This window comes from Rhinopithecus bieti, unplaced genomic scaffold (genome assembly GCF_001698545.2).
Source record: "Rhinopithecus bieti isolate Rb0 unplaced genomic scaffold, ASM169854v2 scaffold_42745, whole genome shotgun sequence".
Taxonomy (NCBI): domain Eukaryota; kingdom Metazoa; phylum Chordata; class Mammalia; order Primates; family Cercopithecidae; genus Rhinopithecus; species Rhinopithecus bieti.
Window position 1 is genome coordinate 297862 of NW_016819184.1, and position 6913 is coordinate 304774.

Genomic DNA, 6913 nt, shown 5'->3' on the forward strand with positions numbered 1-6913 from the left:
GCGATTTTTGTCTGCTTTATTCATTCAGGTATCCTGGCAAATGCTCATACTTAATAAACATTTATTAAAGAAGTGAAAGTGGGCCAAAAAAATGTTCTTCAGTGGGGAGTAAAAGCAAAGTAGCTTTGGTTTTACTTGGGATCATTTGGTCAACCCTAAGCTGGTCCCCGCCCTGATGGGGTATTCAAGGCTCAGAGAACATGAACGTCTTGGCTGAGGTTTTGCAGATTGCAGGGAAAGAGCCCTGGAGGGCATCTGGTCTGACCATGGCTGCTGCTCTTTTGGTCTTACCTTCAAGGAAGGACTCCCATGCTAGACCCCAGAATGGAGATTTGGCCTGCTAAGTGACAGGCAGCCCGTGGTCTTGAGCAGTGGAATCACTGAGGATGAAGATACTTTTAGGACTTGCTTGTCAGGTGACTTGGGTGGAGACAGACAAGAAATTGGGAGAAGACTCACCCAGGACCTTCCTGACTAGGGTCAGGCCAAGGTTCAGGCCCAGGTCCTCAGGCAGCCACTTCCGTCTCAGCCCTGGCTATGGTCTCTCACTGTCCCCAGATTTAGCAAATAAAAATTCAGGATGCCCAATTAAATATGAATTTCCAACAAACAACAAGATTTTTTTTTTTTGTATAAATACGCCCCCACGATTGTGTGTATTGTTTAACTGAAATTCAAAATTGTCTGGACATTTTGTATTGTCTCTGGCCATCCTATGTGCAGACCACTGTGAGGGAGCAGGGACTGTTCTCCACTACTCACCACCTCTGAAATCCTTTCCTTCCCCAGCCTGCAGGCGTAAAAGGGCCCGAGGTACAGCCACTCCCCTTGCATCAGTTCCACGTGGGTGAAGCCCTTTCTTCTCCTCTTGGGGCAGCCTCTCATCCCAGCTGCTGGGCTCTTCCAAACGAGGATGGGTGGGGCTTGAATTCAGGGCAATTTCTCAAACATCAAAAGAAGCATTTAACTTCTCCCTGGGCAAGCCCTAACAGAGTCTGGCTGTTCTTCTTTGGGGAGACAAGCTCAAGCTCAGATTCTCTTTCTCTTCCTCTCTTTCTCTCTCTCTCTCTTTTTTTTTTTTTTTTTTTTTTTTTTTTTTTTTTTTTTTTGGATTGAGAACCCCATAGCGTGGAAAAGGCAATATGCCGGTTATTTTATTTTATTTATTTATTTATTTTTACCAATTAACCCTATTACACCAAGTTTTAAAGAACTGGAATGTAATGGAACATACTTAACATGAAATCTGTGTTGAGCATAATTCAGCCTTGCATGATTTGAAGACACTATGTGACTCTACCAGACCCGCTATTAATCTCAGCACGGCAAGTACAAGTACATGACCATGGGCTCTCTCATCAGAATAGGGGGTGGTGGAGAGCTTGCTCAGCCAGGCACGACTTATGGCCAAATCACTTGTGCCTAGAGTCCAGCGATGGGAACGAGTGATTTCTTTGACTGTTTCTTTCTTTAACAGGAAAAAAAAAAATGCGTTCAGAAATAAGCCTACATTGCACAACAAAACGGCACTTTGTCTCAGTCCCCAAGGAATCCGCGGCACTTTGGTCGAGGCACAGCCTTGACTGACCACAGTTTCTCTCAAGGTGTGGCCTACTTAGCCGAATGAGCAGAGCACATCTATAATTAGCATTATATGCAGAATAAAAAGACTCTTTAAGAAACATCTCTGGGTCCTCATAGTCTTAAGCATCTGTTGCCATGGAAGCCGGCAGCAGCTCCAAAAATCTAGAGTGGTGAACGACAATTGCCCACTCGCCACTGAAGGGCCTCTTTAAATAAAGTTGCCTTTTTTCTTTGAATTCTGAATAAACATAAACCTGGGTTTTTAGTGCAAAATCCTGATTTCAAGGTTATTGATGCCATCCTAAATTAATACAGTCTGCGCAACAGCACACACCACCCCAGCCAAGCCAGGGATACTCCTGTCTTCTGAAAGCTTGACATTTGTTTTTCATCATGAACTTAAAGGTCACGGGCTACAGATGGATCAGAGTACCTGCCTGAGTTTACATTTACATGCATTTTATTTTATTCCCACATGCACTTTTTATGAGATCCATCACTGGAATAAAACTGTAGCGCTCTCATATTCTCTAGGCTGGCTAAAGTAGGAGAGTTGTCAAGCTGCTATCTCTACATAATTTGAATTAAAATAAGAAATATATGCTGATTTGATATTTCAAAAGCAACAGCCTTAGGTTTAATGTTGGCTAAAACTGGCCATCACGGAGAGTGCACACATTTCTAGACATTACTTATTAGTGTAATTTGGGGGGTGGATTAATGATAGAGTCTAATCCTATTATGCACTTTTTATTTAAAGCCATAGACTTCTCATGATCCAGCTAACCCCAACATGATTAGCCAACGATCAGTTCACAATTGATGGGGGAATTGCACCTGCTCTTATTTTCTACGAATGGATGTTCGTGTGTTTCTGTATGAGGTAAGCATGCCACTTGCATCACTGTATTACTACTGTATCGCCCTTTTTGTGTGATGCCAAATAACATTTTATATTTTTACCAAAATACCTGTGGAGCTGACAGAGCATGATGCATTCGTTTTCCTTGATTTTGTAGTGAGGGAAAAGGCTAGCATGAATAATTCAAAAATAATGCTGAGACTGTTAAGATTTAGTATTGGAGAGGTCATCACAGTTGGGAGAAATGAGCTAGGAGACTATTACTATTCCACGATCTTTGAATCTCAAGGTGACATCATTATTATTTCTCTATATCTATAATGTGGTGCTGCAACCAGCTTATTGCTGTGTTTCTCATGTAGGGGAGAAAGATCAATTACATACAGACCTCAAAATGTGAACCATAAGCAGAGTGCCCAATAAAACTGTCATTAACAGTTCCCACAATTTTAGCTGCATGCTTCCAGGTCAAGCTGCTTTAAAAATGATAACTGACATTGAAAGTTTGAATAAAGAGCATCCATTCTAAAGGGAGCCATTTCTTAGCCGCATAACTGAAACTCTTTAATAACACTTGCTAATTTCAGTCTGAACTGCAAAAAGTACCCTAATGATAAGCTTAGCACTGAGGATACTTAGAGAATGAACACAAGCCCCAGCATCCCCCTTTGAAAAATAGGTTTGTTACTGGATCGACATCAACGGCAAGCACTCTTGAGTAAGCATAAAGCAGTCCCATGCAATCATATTTAATTTATTCCTAGTTTCAACCAGAAGCGGAAAGATATCACCAAAAAATAAAAAGCATGCTAGAGTAGTGTTTACAGCGCTTCCCTCACCATTTGTTACTGCTACATAATCAGGATAAATCTTGCTTTCTCTAGAACAGGATTAAAAACACCTCTACATTCAAAAATATTAAAATGGAATAGAGCTATTACTACTGCACAATCCCTTTTTTCTACCCCCAAAGGGTCCCTACATGTTTAAAACATCTTTTTTACTTCACAGAATTTTACAAGCCTTCCCACCAGCTTACTTTTTAATTAAAATGTTCCTGTTAGTGTCAGAACTCTGAAATATCACATTTGGTTTAAAGGTTTAACAGTTCATAGCATTTGTGATTTTCGTAAGAGGGGATATAAAAGCACCGTAGAGTTCTTCTTTTAAGTGATACGAAAGCACATTGAGCCAGTGTTTATCCCTGCTTGCTTTAACCCATTCCTGAACGTCTGTTGTATCCATCCGGCAGTAGGTCCCCTCTGACTCACTGAGGTAGTTGCTAACAAAAGACGCTTCTCAGCCCTGCACCTGAAGCCATGCTGGGTTTTTGGTTTGTTTGTTTTTTGATAATTTTGGTAATGATCATTTTGATATTTCCGCATCTGTTACCAAGTGGCTAATGAGCCTCTGCTTTATCTCCTTAAATTGTATTTAAACATTTATAAAGTGGTATTTATTGTGAAATGATGATCTCTAAGTTAAAATGAAATACGTGTGCAACCGTCAAGGTTGGCCGGCTTCCTAAAAGACTCTTTTTCCTCCTCTCTCTTTCATCTTCTATCACTTTTTACCTTCTCCTCTCCTTCTCTGTCTTCAGCCACATGAGGATTGCAGAGAGCCAAGCCAAGTACATGCCCCCTGAGGATGCTATATGGAAGGATGGAAGGTGCCAGGGTCCTTGTGGGTGTCACTGGGCTCATGACTGAGCCACTGCTGGAACTCTTCAACCAGTTCTTTCTGGGCAGGGCAGTCGTGCTACTTTTAGCTGGGTTCCTGTATCTTGCCTTCAGATGCATCCTGACTCATACAGTGCAAAAGCACATGGAAAATTGCAAAAGATTCCACAAACGAATGCTGAACGCATGCTTAATATCATCCAATTACCAAGTTCCATGCCTAAAGTCCACCATGACTTAGGGAACGAAGGCAAGAGATGAGCCCAACTCCTTGCTGGCTCAGGAAAATGTGCTAGGCTAAACAGGTTGAATATGCCATTGGTTGGTAATGTTCAGCTGAGAGAAACACAGAGTTCATTCTTTTCAAAACATCAACGGAAAATTAATGGCATGGTATACAGGACGAGTTGAGGATGGAGGCATAAAACATAAGCAACATAAATATACACGCACAGCATGCAATGTGCATGAGGTTGTTTATCTACAGACAACGCTTTAACCCTCTGTGTTCTGATGCCCTCGTTCCAGCTCAGAGAGGAGCCCCCTGAGAGCCAAGTGGGCAGCCTGGGAGCTGGTCACTTTACTCCCAGCAAAGGGCCTGCCCTGGCATCTGTTGAGGGCTCAGCAAAGTCATTTGGTTCCGTATTAGTTTCCTGTGGCTGCCATCACAGATTATCACAAAGCTTGTGGCCTAAAACAACCAAAGTGTATTTTCTCAGAGGTCTGGAGGCCAGAAGTCTGAAATCAAGGTGTTGGCAGGGTTGTTCCTTCTGGAGGCTCCAAGGGAAAGCCTACCCCACGCCTCTCTCCTGGTTCGGGTGTCTTCTGACAGTCCTTGCATCCCTCAGCTTGTAGAGGCATCACCCCAGTCTCTGCGTCTGTCAGTGTGAGGCTGTCCTCCTGTGTATTTCTTCACATGGTGTTTTCCGCTGAGTCTGTGTCCCCAATCTCCCTCTTTTCATAAGGACACTAGTCACTGGACTAGGGCCCTTCCTAATCCAGTATGATTTTCACTTACCTTGATTGCCTTTGCAAAGGTTCTATTTCCAAATAAAGTCCCATTCTCAGGTACCAGGCCTAGGACTTGAGCATATGTTTTTGGAGAACCCAGTTCTACCCACCAGAGCCACTACTTGTCCAATGAAAGTGTTGTTCCTGAGGCAGTGGGATCCTTGGGCCATGGGAAAGACCCCCCCGCACAGTTTCGAATGGCCGCAGCTGCCCCCCAGGTGTCCAACATTGTAGAGGGATTTCTACAGTGCTGCTGTCCTGCTCCTTCTCCCCAAGTAGCCAGCCACTCTGGGTCCTGCTCCTTGAGGCTATTTGGAGCCCAGAGACTGGGGGGAGGGTGAGTTGCAGGGCCTGTGCAGAAGCTCGGGGCTGGGAGCCTGGCACAGGAGGAACAGGCAGCCGCCCAGGAGCCCAGACCCTGGTCCCACCCTGGGGGCCGCCTTTGAAGCTGGCGGCAACTCTCACACCACGGGGACAGAGCAGAACAGGGAGACCCAGGCGAAGTCTGCTCTCCCCACCGACACCCTGTTCAAAGAGAATAGTTTGGGCAAATAGCTTAGCAAATAATGAATGAACAGCAGAGCCTGGGCCAGCCCAACAGGAGACTTGCTTGCAAAGGCTCTGTCCTCCCACATTCTCCATACCCCCTGTCCGAGCCCTGCTGGGCTGGAGGCTGAGCCAGAGAGAGAAGCAGCCCCTTGTCTTTTTTTTTTTTTTTTTTTTTTTTTTTTTTTTAACGTTTCATATGTATCTAGCTGTCCTGAAGATGCTCAGTACTAATACAAGTGGAGCACAAACAAGATTTATCAGCCAGTGTCTTATTTACTCACCTGTGCCTGCAACAAACTGCAGGCAGTCTCAGGACGAGGAGCCGGGCTTTCATGGGTAGAGATGACTTGAACACTCTGAAGGCTTCTCTCGCCAATCTTTCAGAGGCTGTATCCCCTTTTGGTCCATAATCACAGCTAATGGGCTGGCCACAGAGGCATCAGGGGCATAAAATGGTCTAACACTACATTGACTATAAATAGCAAAGCCATAAGTGACGTTACTTTGCAGATAAGAAACAATCACATCATTAAGCAAAGGTGTTTAGTGTATCAGTCACCCTAACTTTGATTTATTGCAAGGCATTTGTCTGTCACCAGCACAATGGAAGCTATAATGCAACTCAAGGGTTTAAAGAGAAAATTAAGATGAATATTGCTGCTAGCACCTGGGTTTGCACAGATGCAAAATGGGTGGGCTTGCCTCGCTGCCTGCAGGGCTGGCCTCAGCCCAGCTTCCAGGCCCAGAGGCTAAGAACTGCCTGCGGTGGTAGAGAAGCAAGCCCTGGGGGCTGGAGGCAGGGGCGCCCAGGGCAGAAGGTGGTGACAACCAGCCAGGAAGAACTCCCCACCATCTAGGTTTCTCCAAAGGGAATAATGCATTCTGAATGGCAAGGGCTTCCACCTTTTAGTTGAGACTTTACAGCAGAAATATGAAATGGAAACAATGACCAGAGTTATTCTGATAAACATGATGTTTTGAAAAGCACTCTTACTAAACACAACGGCTCCTGTAGTCAACTTAATCTTTATCTAGCGGTTTGGGAAGCCTATTGTAAGTCAGGCACTGAGCCAGGCCCGAGAAGTGTAATGAGGGATAAGTCACAGTGTCCGTCCTCCAGGGACTCATGGCCCAATCGGATGAACTCATAGTGTATGGCAGGTGGCAGCTGCTGGGTGGTTGAACAAGTGGGTAAGGTAGAGGGAAGATGGTGTCATCATAGAGGTGA